Source organism: Aedes albopictus, chromosome 2, assembly GCF_035046485.1.
Source record: "Aedes albopictus strain Foshan chromosome 2, AalbF5, whole genome shotgun sequence".
Classification (NCBI taxonomy): Eukaryota; Metazoa; Arthropoda; class Insecta; order Diptera; family Culicidae; genus Aedes; species Aedes albopictus.
In genome coordinates, this window is record NC_085137.1 from 160825615 (window position 1) to 160844715 (window position 19101).

The window sequence follows — 19101 nt, forward strand, 5'->3', positions numbered from 1 at the left end:
AATGACATGGATGTTATTGCAGAACGGTTTTGGAGGAGAAGAACGCAGCGAGGGCGGTAATGCTGCAGCAAGGGACTCGACAGAACGTGGAACGTTACAAACAGAAGCGGAAACAGCAGACCCGCCTCTTTCGGGAGAAAAAGCGCCGCCTGGAAGAAGCGGAGTGTGAAGAAATGGAACTGCTGTGCCGTTCCCAAGAAACACGGAAGTTCTATCAGAAGCTCAACGCATCCCGCAACGGCTTCGTGCCGCGAGCCGAAATATGCAGGGATAAAGACGGAGGCCTCTTGACGGACGGACGTGAGGTGATCGAAAGGTGGAAGCAGCACTTCGATAAGCACCTGAACGGCGTGGAGAACGTAGGCACGGGAGCCCACGGCAACGGAAGGAACGACGACGCCAGTGCAGCGGAGGACGGAAATGAACCAACTCCCACGCTGAGGGAAGCTAAGGATGCCATTCACCAGCTCAAAACCAACAAAGCAGCTGGTAAGGATGGTATCGCAGCTGAACTCATCAAGATGGGCCCTGAAAAGTTGGCCACCTGTCTGCATCGGCTGATAGTCAGGATCTGGGAAACCGAACAGCTACCGGAGGAGTGGAAGGAAGGGGTAATCTGCCCCATTCACAAGAAAGGCGACCATTTGGAATGTGAGAACTTCAGGGCGATCACTATTTTGAATGCTGCCTACAAAGTGCTATCCCAGATCATCTTCCGTCGTCTGTCACCTAAAACAAATGAGTTCGTGGGAAGTTATCAAGCCGGCTTCATCGACGGCCGGTCGACAACGGACCAGATCTTTACCGTACGGCAAATCCTCCAGAAATGCCGTGAATACCAGGTCCCAACGCACCACCTGTTCATCGACTTCAAAGCGGCATACGATAGTATCGACCGCGCAGAGCTATGGAGAATCATGGACGAAAACGGCTTTCCTGGGAAGCTGACTAGACTGATTAAAGCAACGATGGACGGTGTGCAAAACTGCGTAAGGGTTTCGGGTGAACTATCCAGTTCATTCGTATCTCGCCGGGGACTGCGACAAGGTGACGGACTCTCATGTCTACTCTTCAACATCGCGCTGGAAGGTGTGATGCGACGAGCCGGGCTCAACAGCCGGGGAACGATTTTCACCAAATCCGGTCAATTTGTGTGCTTTGCGGACGACATGGACATTATCGCTAGAACATTTGGAACGGTGGCAGAACTGTACACCCGCCTGAAACGCGAAGCAGCAAAGGTCGGACTGGTAGTGAATGCCTCAAAAACAAAGTACATGCTAGTAGGCGGAACCGAAAACGACCGGATCCGTCTGGGTAGTAATGTTACGATAGACGGGGATACTTTCGAGGTGGTGGAGGAATTCGTCTACCTCGGATCCTTACTGACGGCTGACAACAACGTGAGCCGAGAAATTCGGAGGCGCATCATCAGCGGAAGTCGGGCCTACTACGGGCTCCAGAAGAAACTGCGGTCGAAAAAGATTCACCCACGCACCAAATGCACCATGTACAAAACGCTAATAAGACCGGTGATCCTCTACGGGCACGAGACATGGACCATGCTCGAGGAGGACCTACAAGCACTCGGAGTTTTCGAGCGACGCGTGCTAAGAACGATCTTCGGCGGTGTGCAGGAGAACGGTGTGTGGCGGAGAAGGATGAACCACGAGCTCGCTGCACTTTACGGCGAACCCAGCATCCAGAAGGTGGCCAAAGCCGGAAGGATACGTTGGGCAGGGCATGTTGCAAGAATGCCAGACTACAACCCTGCAAAGCTGGTGTTTGCAACGGATCCGGTTGGCACCAGAAGGCGTGGAGCGCAGAGAGCACGATGGGCGGACCAGGTGGAGCGTGACTTGGCGAGCATCGGGCGCGACCGAGGATGGAGAGCGGCAGCCACAAACCGAGTATTGTGGCGTACTATTGTTGATTATGTCTTATCTTAATGATGTTGAACAAATAAATGTATGTAATGTATGTATGGATGTTATTGCTACAACATTTGGCAGAATTGAACTGCCTCAAACGTAAAGCAGCAAAGGGCGGGCTGATGGCAATTGCGTCAAAAATAAATTACATGCTGGCAGGCGGAACCGCGAATGGCAGTACAAGTCAAGATAGCAGTGTTAAGTTAAACAGAGGCACTTTCGAAATGCTAGAGGCCTTGGTCTACCTCGGATCCTTAATAATGGAAGACAACTACGTTAGCCGTGAAATACGAAGGCGCATTATCGGTGGAAGTCGGGCCTACTACGGGCTTCACAAGAATCTGAAGTCGAAAAAGATTCACCCCCGCACCAAATGCACCAGGTACAAGACGCTGATGCACGAAGAAGACATACAAGCACTTGGAGTGTTGAAACATCTATGGCGGTATTCAAGAGAAAAGTGTGTGGCAGCGAAGGATGAACCATGAACTCGCTGCACTTTACGGCGAACCTAGCATCCGAAATGTGGCAAAAGCTGGAAGGATACGATGGGCTGGGCATGTTGTGAGAATGCCGGATCACATCCCTAGTGTTCGCAAAAAATCCGGATGATACAAGACGACGTGAAACACAGCGAAAAAGTGAGCTGACCAGGTCGAGAGTGATTTGGCGAGTGTGGGACGACTCCGAGGTTGGAGAGAAGTATCAGTGAATCGAAATTTGTGGCATACTCAGCCTTATTTATGCAAGGATATTGAACTAAATAATATGAAAAGAACGTGCATCTCTATTTTAAATTACCAAAATAAATAACTCGAATGTGCTTCCATTCGAACATTCGTCTTCTCCGCAGAAGAAAAATCTGTGTTCCTTTTCATCCCCAAAGTCGTACTATTTTCCCATTTTTTGGACTAATGATGACACAACAGTTTGGCGAAAAACGAAATTGCCCTTTTGTGCTCTGGTTGGTGTTGCAGCGAGTTCTACGCTTCGGGTACAGCACAACTAGTTTGTTTGTCCCATTTTTCCATCGTCGCCTCGAACAAACCTCCCAAAATGAGCGAAATCCAGATTTATAGCCATTGTCGTTGGTTGTCGTTGGAGATGCTCATCTTTCGGGGACGCCCTTTCGGTCGAAAGCAGATCCGCGGGATATGGGTTTAATCAAGCGGAGGTTTGATAAATATCCTCACTGAAAAGTTGGATCGAGAGTTTAGAGCCGGGAGATGCAGTGATATAATGTTTCATTTCAGTTTTGCTTCGAAGCTTAAAGGAAAAGATTCAAATTGATCTTTCCGTGGCTTTTGCATATATGCGAATAACCTGTAAACTATATTTAGTATTATTCACGTGATTTACAACTACTTGTTAGTTTACCTTAAAATTTGTAAATATTTCCAATTGTATAATTAAAAGAATCAAAATAATACAATTTTGACGCCACTTCGAGTACGCTGCTGGTTTTCCGTCAATCTGCTCTTACTAAGCGAAAACCAATTAAACAAACTCGCAAGAATGACAAAGCTGTACGTTGAATGTTGTTCATGGGAGCGAAGTTTGGCAAGCTGCACTCCTGCTCACGGCTATGGATGGCTGCATGAGTTTCGGAAAGTTTTTCCATAACTGTCAGCATATCAAACCGAGGCGAGCTGCTGAGCTGCGTGATTCCGATCCAATACGACGTGGGATGTTTTTAACCTTAAAAAAGTAGCACTATATTTTCATGCATAGAATTAACTGTTCGTCCCATATGTGAGCGGTAATGGGGATAGAATCTATGTTTTTTTTTATTGAAAGTTTGTTGGCCAAAATCACAAGGATGAACGTTTTTTTTGCTTTTTTTGTTTTTGCACCGATTTTTGTTACCTCAAAGGTTGTCCCAAGAAAAGGCCGTATCATATTTCAATTGATTTTGCAAACAAAGTAACTTCTACAGTGCAGTGCACCAAAAGTTCTTCATTTTTCGTCATCATTTCCAAATTTTTGATAGAAATTTACGTTCAGTGGACTGGTAGCTCTTGTTAACTGAAAGAGACATAAAGACTGAACGTAATGAAGGTTAATTGAAATGGTAATGGGTGTGATGTGAAAATATTTTTCACAAAATGAGTTAAATTGCTATAAGTTTTTTCATCCATTAATTTAAAAAATGATGAAATGATAATTTTTAACCTCCCTCTCCCTTCGCACCATATTACAAATGGACAGGTGAGATATTATCGTAAAACTTTCAAATGTTTTATTTTAGATTTGTCATTAATTTCTATTCGGGAGAATTTTTTCGATTGAATGTATAAAACGACACAAACATGACAGGCCTATCAAAAAACCAAACAATTTTCTTAGGAATAAATGCACAGGTGCACGCGTTGCTCCTATGTTTCAGCAAAACAAACTCAAACTGTTGTCCCGTTTTTTTTTTTCTTTCTCTTTATTTCATATTATTGTAGAGTTCAAACAACAATTACGGTTGATCCAAACGGTGCACGGAAGTTGCTGGTGCTGGCAGCTAACCTCCCCGGTTCGGTCAGTTTTTTACGCTCCAATTGCAATTTCCGGTGCAATTTTGGAGTTTTAAATTTAATTAGAAAATTGGAAGGATTCGCACATGTGGGAGCCGAGCTGCAGCCAGCAGTTGGCATCGTCTATATCGTGCATTCAGGATGGGAACTTTTTCGGGGAAGTTGGGATCTATCCATTTATTACGTAAGGGAATTTGCACGATTTTAGACACCCCCTACTCCACTTTTAAGATTTTCCGTATGAGAATCTAAAAATGTTTGTATGGCGCGTAAGTTTTCTGAAACCCCCCTCCCTCCATAAACCCTTACGTAAATAATGGACGCTCCCTGGCTTTGTTTCACCTAGCTCAAGCTGGGTGCTTCGTATTGTGAATTGGATAGTTGCACAGAATGCACAATGGCTCCCTGTTAGGCATGCAAGCATGTGGTTCGAAACGTTCGGTTGATGAGCTTCAAAGAGGATACCTCCTTTTTCTCTACCAACGAGGGCTTGTACTAGAGAGAAGCGAACAGTGTCCAAAAAGTATCCATCAAAACGGAAACTTGTTCGTAGAAAACATGTCCACTAAGCTTGATGCGATAGGGAAGATATGTGTTAAACTCACAGGTCTGTCAATGTTCAACATGGCTGCAACTTGTTGTTTGATTGGGTATTAGGTCCTTAAATGAATTCAATGTTTTCTAGAATCTATTAATTAAAAAAAAAAATCAATTCTCCCATGTAAAAGCTATTCAATATTTTTCCGTAGGACACTTACTTACCTTACGGGTCAGACTTAGGCCTGAGTGACCTCTGCTGTACGTAGGAGTCGTCTCCACTCTACTCGGTCCATGGCTGTGCATCTATTTTAATCGGGTTTGCTATTCGACATCCTGATGACGTGACCCGCCCACCGTAACCTCCCGATTTTCGGGGTGTGGACGATAGTTGGTTCTCTCAGCAGCTGATGCAGCTCGTGGTTCATTCGACTTCTCTAATGGCGGTAAGCTCCACAGCGTCCTAGACGCCATCACGTATTATCCTCGATTTTCTTAAGCACTAAACGGTATTATCCTCGATTTTAATCTGAGATTTAACTTTAGTGCGCCGATTTTGGCGCTCTAAAAATAAATCTCGGATTTACAAAAACTGGCTGCGTGCGGCTGCGCGCCTACTACGCAATCGTGTTGGTAAACAAAATAAATAAAACAAGCAGCTCAAATCTGCGGAAAGCGTAGTTTCGAGTTCGAAAGGAATCGCTCAAGAAACTTCTTGAGTGATTCCTGGCAGAAACTTTCTTCGGTAACTGCCATTTGAACTATCATTTCTTCGCTACTGCGTACTGCGATCGAGAAAAAACCGGTTTCTTGAGCAATTCAGGCAAGGAATTTCCCATGCATCAAGATAGGCTGAGAAATTCCTTCTGAACTGCAAACAGTGCTGAAAAGTGAAAATTTCCCCAACTGCAGCATGTTTCCGGAGGATTGCCCCGCGCCGTGGGACCGTGTCAACCCGGAATCTTAGGAATCTTCTATCTACAGTGCTTTGCACATAAAACCGGTCGCAGCAACAAAGCTGCCTCTTTGTTAAACGCAAGAAAGAGCGTTAAAATGATGCTGCACATGATGAAAAATTTGCGCAGAGAGCAACTTGTTTCAGTGCCCGCCTTGGATAGAAGATATCCTAGATTGGATGGTTGTTCTACTGCAGTACGGCCAGCGATGTTCCTTGTATTAATTCTTGTTTGCTTGTAGCTTACTAATGATTTTATAACAGGATTGACCTTTTTGTTCATATGTGGCAGTTTTGTGCCGAAAGTTGTTACCTAAAGATAGAGTTCTAGTAAGAATTCATTCTAGGCTCAGACATGTTTTTTCAAGGAATGCCTCCAGAAATTCCATTCGATTTTTTTTCGGGGATAACTCCAGCAATATTCCTGAGATTTCGTAAAAAATTCCTTTGAAATTTGGAGGATTTCATCAGGGAAATCTTTTGGGAATCCAGAAACTCTCGAAAACGGCTATAGGGTTTCCTTTCGGAAACTCCTTCAGCAAAACGACAACATATATCATAATTCCTCCAGAATTCCTCTGGAGATTCCTCCAAAGATTTCCCCAGCGATTCCTCCGAGGGTTCCCCCAGGGATTCCCCCATTGATTTCTGCGGGAATTCCCCCAGGGATTCCTCCGGGAATTCCCCCAGGGATTCCTCCGGGAATTCCCCCAGGGATTCCTCCGGGAATTCCCCCAGGGATTCCTCCGGGAATTCCCCCAGGGATTCCTCCGGAAATTCCCCCAGGGATTCCTCCGTGAATTCCCCTAGGGATTCCTCCGGGAATTCCCCCAGGGATTCCTCCGGGAATTCCCCCAGGGATTCCTCCGGGAATTCCCCCAGGGATTCCTCCGGGAATTCCCCCAGGGATTCCTCCGGGAATTCCCCCAGGGATTCCTCCGGGAATTCCCCCAGGGATTCCTCCGGGAATTCCCCCAGGGATTCCTCCGGGAATTCCCCCAGGGATTCCTCCGGGAATTCCCCCAGGGATTCCTCCGGGAATTCCCCCAGGGATTCCTCCGGGAATTCCCCCAGGGACTCCTCCCAAGAATTTCTTCGGGGATTCCTCCACTAATTTCTTCGGGGATTCTTTCAGGAATTTCCTTGAGAATTCGTCCAGAAATTCCTCCGGGGATTCCACCAGGAATTGATTCGGGGATTCCTCCAGGATTTCCTTCAAGGTCTCCTCCAAGAATTTCTTCGGGGATTCCTACAAAAATGCTTTCGGAAATTCCTTCGGAGATTTCTTCGGGACTTCCTTCGGGAATTCCTCCAAAAAATTATTCGGGAATTTCTCCAGGATTTTTATTGGAAATTCCAAAGGAATTCCTGGAAGAATCTGTAAAGTAATTCCTGGAGGAATCTCCGAAAAAAATCCTGGAGGAATCCCCGAAGCAATTCCTGGATAAATGTCCGAAGAAATTCCTGGAGGAATCCCCGAAGAAAATCCTGGAGAAATCCCAAAAAAAAAATCCTGAAGGAATTTCCGGAGAAATTCCTGGAGCAATTTCCGAAGCAATTCCTGGAGGAATTCCCGAAGAAATTCTTAAAGGAATTCCCACAGGAATTCCTGGAATAAACTTTGAAGCAATTCCTGGAGAAATGTCCGAAGATATTCCTGGACGAATTCCCGAAAAAAATCCTGTAGGATTCCCCAAAGAAATTCCTTCAGGAATTTCCGAAGAAATTCTCGGAGGAATTCCCGAAAAAAATCCTGGAGAAATCACCGGAGGAATTCCCGATGAATTCCTGGAGGAATCCCCGAACAAATTCCCGGAAGTAACCCCGCAGGAATTCCTGGAGGAATATTCCTGAATAAAATCCTGGAGAAATCTCCTAAGCAATTCTTGGAGGGATTCCCAAGGAAATTCATGCAGTCATTTCCGAAGAAATTTCTAAAGGAATTCCCGAAGGTCTGGAAGAATTCTGAAGAAATTCTTGGAGTGATCCTTGAAGGAAGTCCTGGAGAGATCACCGGAGGATTTCCCGAAAAAAATCCTGGAGGAATTCCCAAACAAATTCCTGGAAGAATCCCCGGAGGAATTTCCGAAGAAATTCATGGAGAAATTTCTGGAGAAATCACTGCAAGAATATTCCCGAAGAAATTTCTGGGGGAATCCCCGAAGGAATTCCCGGAGTAATTCCCGAAGCAATTGTTGGAGGAATTTCCAAGGAAATTCCTGGAGGAATTCCCGAAAATTTTCTATAAAAAATTCCAAAGGATTTGCTGGAGGAATTCCCGAAGTAATTTCCAGGGGAATTTATTGAGCAGTTCTCCAAGCAATTTCTGGACAAATTGCCAGTGAAATTTCTCGAATAATTTCCAGATGAATTCGTGGATAAATTTCTGGAAGGATAGCCGATGGAATTTTTGAAGGAATTCCAGGCGAAGTTTTAGAAGGAACTCGCGGAGTTTTTTTTTCAGGAATAACCGGAGGACCTCCTGGAGAAATTCTCGGAATAATGTCTAGTTTCCCGACGAAATTCCTCCAAAAATTCCCAGAGGACTTTCTGGAGGTTCTCTCGTAGAAATTTCCGTTAAGCATTTTTGGAATAATTCGCGGAAGGATTATTGGAGGAATTTCTCAGGGGGTGCGACACTTGAATCTTTTTCGAATCAGTTTAAAAGATTCCAAAAAGATTCAGAATAATTCGAAAAGATTAGGCGCGATCAACAACAAAACCAGGTGCTTGTCAAATGAATCAAAATGACTGAATGATTTCGATTAGTGTATGTTTTTGTTTTGGAGCGCGTTTCATTGTTTGCTGCGAGGTTTCTCGTGATGTAATTAGAAGGTAATCAACCGTGTAATCAGCTTTTCTGTATTTTAACTAATAAAAATTAACTATTTAAACGTTAAAAATAAATTAAAACTTCTTCTTTTTTAGCTACTGCAGATAGTGTTGCTGCCAGAGTATAGTTATGCAGGACGTGGTGGACTAGCGCTCAACGACAGAAAACCCGGATCATACTGCACTTTCGATATGTTTTCCGCTGGGGCCCTAGATTTTCCATATGAATACCGAATGAAAAATCCTTCACTGGACTCACACCTGGGCCAAACGCTTCCACTCTTCCAGCACACCTGCAAGTGTGTCAGCTTCTCGATAGCAACCGGCAACATCTGCGACCTGAAACGGAATCATCAGCATCTGTTCTCTTCACCTGAGACCTCTTCACTCGTCGTTTTCCGGAATCGTTGCAGCTTGTCCAGTCCAAATTCCGTGAGACGTCCAGCCCAACGCTGCCTGTTGTTCATTTCCAGATCGACAATGTACATATACTAGGTTCTATGCGTGATTTTTACCATTTACGGCTTGTTTATCGCCAAGTGTTCGCGTAAGACCCTACATCAAAATAATTTCCGGCCAACTTTCTTCAACATCTAAGGCATTGTCGGTTTAAGTGTCCATTCAAGCAACCTGGCTGAAATATTCACATGGTTTTGAAAAAAAAAAACGAGAAATTTTTAATGTGGCAACTAAAAACAAGCATGAGTCATCTTATTTATGAATAAAATCTTAGTTATAAAATTAAATAAAATTGCTTTGTTATTGTACTTGTATTGTAAGTTTACGTTCCCATTTTGGGCCAAAGAACATCTCATGAATCGATAGCATAATTCTTTAGGTATTGCGACGCAACCCGAGAGGACATGGTGGACTTTCTGAGCGAAAATGAAATAAAATCTCAAAGAACCACTGGAGTAATCCAATTTTTATTAGGAGGAATCGTTCTATATTCAAAATAGATGCATTTTGTGTCACCAAACAACTTCAGAGGACTTGGTGAACCTTCTGTATGACTAGTTCTGGCGATTAAGAGAAATCGTTCTATATTCAAAGAAGATGCATTTTGTGTCACCAAACAACTTCAAAGGACTTGGTGAACCTTCTGTATGACTAGTTCTGGCGATTAAGAGAAATCGTTCTATATTCAAAGATGCATTTTGTGTCACCAAACAACTTCAGAGGACTTGGTGAACCTTCGGCATGACTAGCTCGGGTGATTAGGGGGAATCCTTCTATATTCAAAGTAGATGCATTTTGTGTCACCAAACAACTTCAGAGGACTTGGTGAACCTTCGGCATGACTAGCTCGGGTGATTAGGAGGAATCCTTCTATATTCAAAGTAGATGCATTTTGTGTCTCCAAACAACTTCAGAGGACTTGGTGAACCTTCGGCATGACTAGTTCTGGCGATTAAGAGAAATCGTTCTATATTCAAAATAGATGCATTTTGTGTCACCAAACAACTTCAGAGGACTTGGTGAACCTTCGGCATGACTAGCTCGGGTGATTTGGAGAAATAGTTCTATTTTCAAAGTAGATGCATTTTGTGTCACCAAACAACTTCAGAGGACTTGGTGAACCTTCTGTATGACTAGTTCTGGCGATTAAGAGAAATCGTTCTATATTCAAAGATGCATTTTGCGTCACCAAACAACTTCAGAGGACTTGGTGAACCTTCGGCATGACTAGCTCGGGTGATTAGGAGGAATCCTTCTATATTCAAAGAAGATGCATTTTGTGTCACCAAACAACTTCAGAGGACTTGGTGAACCTTCTGTATGACTAGTTCTGGCGATTAAGAGAAATCGTTCTATATTCAAAGTAGATGCATTTTGCGTCACCAAACAACTTCAGAGGACTTGGTGAACCTTCGGCATGACTAGCTCGGGTGATTTGGAGAAATAGTTCTATTTTCAAAGTAGATGCATTTTGTGTCACCAAACAACTTCAGAGGACTTGGTGAACCTTCGGCATGACTAGCTCGGGTGATTAGGAGGAATCCTTCTATATTCAAAGTAGATGCATTTTGTGTCTCCAAACAACTTCAGAGGACTTGGTGAACCTTCGGCATGACTAGTTCTGGCGATTAAGAGAAATCGTTCTATATTCAAAATAGATGCATTTTGTGTCACCAAACAACTTCAGAGGACTTGGTGAACCTTCGGCATGACTAGCTCGGGTGATTTGGAGAAATAGTTCTATTTTCAAAGTAGATGCATTTTGTGTCACCAAACAACTTCAGAGGACTTGGTGAACCTTCTGTATGACTAGTTCTGGCGATTAAGAGAAATCGTTCTATATTCAAAGATGCATTTTGCGTCACCAAACAACTTCAGAGGACTTGGTGAACCTTCGGCATGACTAGCTCGGGTGATTAGGAGGAATCCTTCTATATTCAAAGTAGATGCATTTTGTGTCTCCAAACAACTTCAGAGGACTTGGTGAACCTTCGGCATGACTAGTTCTGGCGATTAAGAGAAATCGTTCTATATTCAAAGTAGATGCATTTTGTGTCACCAAACAACTTCAGAGGACTTGGTGAACCTTCGGCATGACTAGCTCGGGTGATTTGGAGAAATAGTTCTATTTTCAAAGTAGATGCATTTTGTGTCACCAAACAACTTCAGAGGACTTGGTGAACCTTCTGTATGACTAGTTCTGGCGATTAAGAGAAATCGTTCTATATTCAAAGTAGATGCATTTTGTGTCACCAAACAACTTCAGAGGACTTGGTGAACCTTCGGCATGACTAGTTCTGGCGATTAAGAGAAATCGTTCTATATTCAAAGAAGATGCATTTTGTGTCACCAAACAACTTCAAGGGACTTGGTGAACCTTCGGCATGACTAGCTCGGGTGATTAGGAGGAATCCTTCTATATTCAAAGTAGATGCATTTTGTGTCTCCAAACAACTTCAGAGGACTTGGTGAACCTTCTGTATGACTAGTTCTGGCGATTAAGAGAAATCGTTCTATATTCAAAGATGCATTTTGTGTCACCAAACAACTTCAGAGGACTTGGTGAACCTTCTGTATGACTACCCGCATAGAGAAATACAATTTGCCATAACTTCCAAACAATAAACTTCCTCTTACTGTTGATGTTAGTTCATCACTAGTAGTTGATTTGATGTTGGAGAATAAGAAGCCGAATGCTTCCAATAATGAAATAAAATATCAGCAATCCATATCAGATATTAACAATATATCATAGTGTTCATACATTGTTAAACGATATTAGATTTTAAACTTGTCACATATGGTTGAAATAGTGTTAAATTACTTGTTTTCTCATTAGGGTAACACACTCACATCTATGCATTTCAACATATATAACTTATGTTCAACAGCATGGTAGATGGTTCTATGCATTGGTGGTAGTGAGCACTTGCGTATTTGCAAAGTTTCATCTAGGCGGCGTGATCGCGATTGTTTTGTTCCACCTTTAGCAAAAATAAAAGGATTCAACAAAAAGATAGCCACAAGAAACCACTTCTACCCGGCTACCGTCGTTTTCCGGCACGCCCCAGTAAGAAAAGGTTCCAGTGAAACATACCCCTCAACGTAAATAAAGTTGCTCAACTCGGCTAACAACGACCTTGAAGGAAAAATGGAATAACAACGGTAAGTTTTTTTTTCTTTACAAAAATATGTTGCATTATTTTTATTAAAACTTGTCTTGCAGGTTTTGCGTCAGCCTGGAGAAGATCCACGGCAATCTGGCCCAGGTGGCCTCAAATGACTTCAAAGAAACGACCGTTTATCCAGAATCGGCCACGCAGGGAACATCATTATCCAACAGAACTCGGCCGCCCGATTTTTCCATCATCACTATGGCCACGACGACGGTTCTGAGCAGCAACTTCGCCAAGCACGACCACCAGCAGCAGCAACACCAAATCATGACCACTGGGGCCCAACGGGTGGATGCAAGTGAATTCCGGCCGCTCCTTGTCGCGTACGAAAACTGCTAAAGCAGGAGCAGATCCGTTCCGGAACCCCCCATCGAAAATTCGCCATCAAGTATTCCCGGTCATTGTGAACGCCTGGAAGCAGTGGGCCCTCCAAAAGAATGCCGATTTGGTGGGCAGTTCCAGCGAAAGCCATGCCGAGGAAAAACAAACTTCTTGCTGTGTGTCAAACATTTTTAAATTATACTATTTTTACAAACCGTATAAGTAGATCATGCTTTTTTGTAATTTTTGTAGTTTAAGCTGTAATGCATGATTTGATTATAATCATGCATTATAGCTTAATCTACTTGGTTGTTTTAATATGAAAATACAAAAATAATACAATATAATACAGTGTTGTCTTAAACATACAGCACAATAAACGAACATTTTCATTTAATGTAACAGATTTGTGCTACGTATATGGTTCAACAATTTTACAACAATATGGTTTGCAATAATCGTTGCAAAAAATGAACAACATGACAACAACTTGGCTTATTGTTTTGCGAAAATTTTGTTCGACAAAAAAGCCGATTTTTTATTGTAACCTAACTTAACCGCCTATTCGTCATATTGTGAAAAGGCCCATTACAATTTGGCAAGTGGTATACTACAATATGCCAACACTACCATTTGAAGTGATGGAGGGTATCATGTCATATTGTTCATAAATAATCGCAAGTGGTTCTGGACAGCATGTGAAATAATATGCTTTTTGTTCACAACTATGCGGGTAGTTCTGGCGATTAAGAGAAATAGTTCTATTTTCAAAGTAGATGCATTTTGTGTCACCAAACAACTTCAGAGGACTTGGTGAACCTTCTGTATGACTAGTTCTGGCGATTAAGAGAAATCGTTCTATATTCAAAGTAGATGCATTTTGCGTCACCAATCAACTTCAGAGGACTTGGTGAACCTTCGACTTGACTAGTTCTGGTGATTAGGAGAAATAGTTCTATTTTCAAAACAGAAAAATGTTGTTTTGACTACCTACATGTCATAACATAAAGAAATTCAGCGATTAGACTGAGTATTTTTGTTTCAATATATGTACTTACCCGCATGCACGAACTGCTGATGTATGATGTCCTCCGTATGGTTTAGGATTAGACTTCCAACCTACACTTTGATAAGATACACCTGGGCAACTTGAAGCTGGTTTGGCAAGATTATACGCAAAGTTTTGAAAAAGATTTCAATACAATTTGGAAATGTATCCTTTACTAAGAGATTGTTTGATCCAAAAACTATTTTGTTATGACATTCAAATAGATTATCATGATAAGATAACATAATGTTAATCCACTTATGATCTTATCCCACCGTCTCAAATTGCCCCGTTGTACCTTAATTTGATTTTTAAACATTTAAACATTTCCTATAACAACTGAAGTGACTGCCCATAACTGCATATTTGTAACATTTGCATTTTTCACTAGTATTGAGTCAGTGGCGTAGCCAGAAATTGTCTCTGGGAGGGGTTTTCAACGGTCAATGATTCCTTTTTTGATTTTACACTTGCATCTTGTATACAGTAATGCGCAATTGTATTCGTAGTTTGAAAATAGCGGCGCAGCCGAAAAATTTTTTCGTCGCAAAGCGCTTTATACTGAAAATTTGTTCCACAAATTTTGGCTCTGGGGGGGGGGTTTTAACCCTAAAACCCCCCCCGTGGCTACGCCAGTGTTAATACCAGGGATGATCAACGAAACAGAAGTACCTACTTTCAATTACCCTAATAAAATTTTAAAGTTTGTTCAAGGATATTTGAAATAAGTCATTTTGTCTCAATGTTGAATGCATGTAATTGCATAACAGTCACACTGAAAAAAATAGCCCGACTTTAAAGCGTGCAATCAATTTTATTAAGGTTTTATTTATTTTCTGGCTATTGGTTCAGCATACAAAAAGTGCTGTAGATAATTTTATCGCTAAACGATTGATTTGGAGTTTGTTTTTTTTTTAATTTCGGTTTATTCACATGCAAGCGAAAATGGTAATTTGCCTATTTTTGTCGATTGTTACTGATATGCGATTATGGGCAGATGTAGTTATTCATACAACTAGTAGCCCCAGCCTATGTAATTTCGGATGACTTTATAGAGCCCAACAAAACACCTCACCCCCACCCACCGCATTTTTTTTTATTAATATTACATAAAAACAGAAAGAAATATTACAAAGCATTTGATAAATGAGACCGGTGAAGAAGCTGCTCCATGATTAGCAGAAGTGCCTGAAATGGATTTTTAAAACTTAGAAAAGAACTTGTCGAAAATACCAATACCCGAATACCAGATCCCAACACATCATCTACTCATCGACTTCAAGGGGGCATACGACAGTATCGACCACGCAGATCTATGGAAAATCATGGACGAGAACAACTTTCGCGGGAAGATTACAAAACTGATATAGGGGAAATTGCCTATTCTCGGCCGATTTGTTCTCTTCGTCTTTGGGGGTTTTTTGAAACCTATTGAACTCAGAGTTGGTCTCAAATCCTTCCCAACTATGCTGAATTATATAGCCAAGTTTCAGGCAATTTGGCTGACAAAAACCCCTCATGACGAAGAGAACAAACCTGCCGATAATACCCATTGTCACCCTAAGTGACGAAGGACGATGTGCAAAACTACGTAAGGATTTTGGCTGAACTGTCCAGTTCATTACAATCTCAACGGGGACTTCAATTCTACATGATTGAACACTACTATGTAACTCATCCACAAGACAAAACTCAGCTGATATTGCTTATTTACCGAGTGATTACAAAGTGTCACTTTATATTATTGAACTTAATGACTATTGTAATGAAATATATATTTAAAGCTTTGATTTGTAGCAGATTGAACAGCAATCAATTGTTGGATTTCTAATTAATAAAATGTCTGCCAAAAGAGTCGGTCCACCAATGCCTCTACGCTACACTGGGTACGATCTTTACGAAATCTGGCCAATTTGTCTGTTTTGCGCATGACATTGATATTATTGCTAGAAGATATTGTTTCGGAACGTAGCAGAACTGTACACCTAGGGACAATTTAAATATCACGTCCATCATTTTTCAGAATTTTTAGATCCCTCTCCCCCTTTGTCACGCGTTTTCGTATACCTAATACATGTAGTGTCACACTTTTTCAGACCCTCCCTCCCCTCTAAACGATGGACATCATATTAGAATGACCCCCTATCTAAAACGAGGAGCTAGACAGGACAACCCAAGTAACCAAAAGTTCAGATAAAAGGGTACTTTATAAGCTAAGCAGCTTGTTTGAGGTTGCTCATTAGCCTTCTAAGCAGCTTCATTTTTAAGTAATTTTGGAACTTGAAAGTTCACATAAGCACGCTGGATAGCCTTCTAAGCAGCTTCTGACAAAACTTTGACAAAATTCATGCAGAAACAAAAATGTGTTTTCCAGAATCACAACTCGTTGGTGGGTTTGTAGATTCGTGTCTGGAAATTGCTTCTGATAATTATATTTTCACTCATGTCGCTGCTATGTAGATTTGAACTGGATCCTCCTGCGTGATAGCCTGCCGACTTACCGCTGCGCTGCTGAAGACACTTGACAAAGGCAAGCTAACTTCACTACTGTACAAATGTGCAAAACTAGCTGCCGACAGAAAATCGATTCAAGTCAGACTTTACCTGCTGCTCACTCAATCGCAACTGTAGTACTGTGGTAGAGCGCAGGGTTCTCACGCAGCGACTATCGGTTCGAATCCGATGGGCGGCAATTTTTTTTTTTTGCTCAAGCCTAATATTCATTAATTTGATAAACTCATATTTGTCTTTTATTCATATATGCTTTAACAGTTGTTTTCTGTAAAAGAAATAAATTTAATCTTCATTGAAACACAATGCTACTGAACTGAACTTCTATGAACTTGAAAGTTCCGACAAAGTTCCGAGTAGCATCTTAAGCAGCTTTTAAGTTCCGCGAAGTTCAGATAAAGTTCCGAATGGAACTTTCTGGCTGCTTAAGAGGCTAACAATGAGCCTTGCCGGAACTTGTGACCGAAGTTCCAGCAAGGCTCATCGTTAGCCTTTTAAGCAGCCAGAAAGTTCCATTTGGAACTTTATCTGAACTTCGCGGAACTTGAAAGTGCATTTTGTCATGGGAAGCGGAACTTTTGGTTACTTGGGAAGCCTTGGCAGCAATGTTGCGATTCTTTTGATGTGGTAGTGGTAGAAGAATTCATCTACTTCGTTTCCTTGCTAACAACAACGTGAGTCTTGAAATGAGTGCAACGAGGATATCTTCGAGGTAATTGAGTTCAAGTTCTATACCTCGGATCCTTACTGATGACTGATAACAATGTGAAATACAAAGGGCATCATCAGTGGAAGCCGTGCCTACCATTGATTCCTGAAGAAATTGCAGTCTAATAAGATTCAACTCCGCATCATGTACAAGACGCCAATAAGACCAGTAGTCCTCTACCGACATGAGACTTTAACCATGCTCGAGGAGGACTTGCCAGCATTTTAAGTTTCCGAGCGACGAGTCCTAGAGACGATATTTGGCGGCATGCAGGAGAACGGTATGTGGCAGTGAAGGATGAAGCACTAGCTCGCTCTACGGTGCACCCAATATCCTGAAAGTGGCTAAAGCTGACCGGATACGCTGGGCAGGGCAGGTTGCGAGAATGCCGGACAACAATCCGGCAACGTTGATATTTACTAATTATCCGGTTGCCACAAAAAGGCGTGCACAGAGAACACGATAGGTGGACTACGTGCAACGTGAAAGCGCTCATAGAACACTAGAGGAAGCAGGATTTGTCTCAGTCAAGTAAGAAACAAAAGATGTAACAATAAAAATCTTTTTCGTAGAAAAATCCAGCTGGAACCAAACACCAGTAATATAATGGTCTGGTGCAATTTCTGATAGAATTTCCAAAGCAATATTAGGTAGACTTACCTTTTTCGTCGCAAACTACGTTCGATTCCCTGGTCAGCTGTTTCTCCATCTCCTGTTGGGTCACTACCGCATGCTACGTGCTGGTTTACAGCGAGTTGATTGAGATTCCACCGGTCTATTCGTTTTCCTATTTCAGCTTGACCACCTGTTCGTACTGCGCCTTGCCCTGCAACTTGTTCCATTCACCGTTGCAGAACAAGAGAAACGCCGACAAAACATTTCGGTGCGTTGGGGTCTTAGAATTTTGTCACGTACCTACTTCTGCGTCTCCAAATCAAAACGCTAATTCCGGAGCTTGTTCTTTTCGCGGCAGCTTTACACGAAAAATACGCTGCCAAATCGTGGCAGACCGTCGACACCAACCTGAGGGTAAAAGAAAGATTCGTAAATAATTCAATAATTCCCCCATTACTTTATATTATTACATCATCTAACCTAATGTTTTCGTTTTACTAGTAGAATCGTTTTCACAACGAGAACGGTAATTTACTGTACGAATCCATCAGAACTTCGCAGCAGAATAGACCCAGAGCACACCCAGAGGCTAGTTGTGGAGCACCTTCGAAAATGAAGTAGGTATGGGTCGAGGAAAATTCTAGCTGGCAGCAAATCGATGACTGACGAACGCTCAGAAAGGTGGCTGTCTACGGCACGTCTCAGTACGGCACCAGACCGGCCATCAAGCTGGAATTTCCAGTTGGAACACTCCGGCATGTCAGCCAAGCTGGAATAAATGTTAGATTTTTAATATGCAGCGAAAGATTCTCATATTTATGCGATAATACTTACAATATTAACAATTTAAGCAATGTTCACCGCTGCTCTTTGGTGTTTTGTTTTCACTTGTTTATTTCGCGCGCGCGAACGAGGTTCGGTTTGACAGGTGTTCTTCAGACACTGAATCAAAAATTTCTTTCCTTTTTGATATGCATGATTCGGAAAGATTAGAAATGATTCAAAAAGATTCAAAAAAGATTAAACTCAAAAGATCAGAGTGTCATCCCTTCGGAATTTCTTGAGAAATTCCTTTATGAATGCCAGGAGAATTTCGTGGATGAATTTCCGGAGGCGTTCTCGTAGGAATGTGTGTTAGTACTTCCGTGAGGATTTTCCATCGATTCCATCGAAAATTTTGATTCACAGGCGTTTCTGCTAGAGAAACCTTACAGAAATTTTGATTTGAGGAATCCTTGAACTAATTAAAGAAATTAATCCTGGATGAACGTTTGGAGCTACGTACTTCCAAAGAAAATCCTGAAGCAATATGTACTTGAGGCACTTTTGTTGAAATTTCACAAACATATTTTACGGCAAGTTTTGTAATCTCTCGGAGGAGGAATTTTGAAATGAATTTTGTGTAGAGGTTTCTGGCATGATCCACCGAAGCAATGGAAAAAAAAATCTGGGAAAGAGCTTCTCGAGGAATCCTGGGTGAAATGT

At 42.1% G+C, this 19101-nt stretch overlaps 1 protein-coding gene and 1 long non-coding RNA gene across 7 annotated transcripts in view; one reads left to right on the forward strand and one right to left on the reverse strand.

The window, feature by feature from the left end:
• LOC109405903 (ELAV-like protein 4) overlaps positions 1 to 19101 on the forward strand; it is a 63963-nt gene that overhangs the window by 6590 nt on the left and 38272 nt on the right. The gene's annotated exons all lie outside the window — the stretch shown is intronic.
• LOC115258929 (uncharacterized) lies at positions 14436 to 18566 on the reverse strand. Of its 3 annotated transcripts, none has more exons than XR_003893923.2 (4): positions 18451 to 18566; positions 18115 to 18385; positions 17662 to 18024; positions 14436 to 14969 (listed from the first exon to the last, which is right to left on the reverse strand). It is a non-coding gene; the product is annotated as an uncharacterized LOC115258929 (long non-coding RNA). The 3 variants fall into 3 exon arrangements; XR_003893924.2 differs by having other exon boundaries at positions 18097 to 18385; XR_009996815.1 differs by having other exon boundaries at positions 18087 to 18385.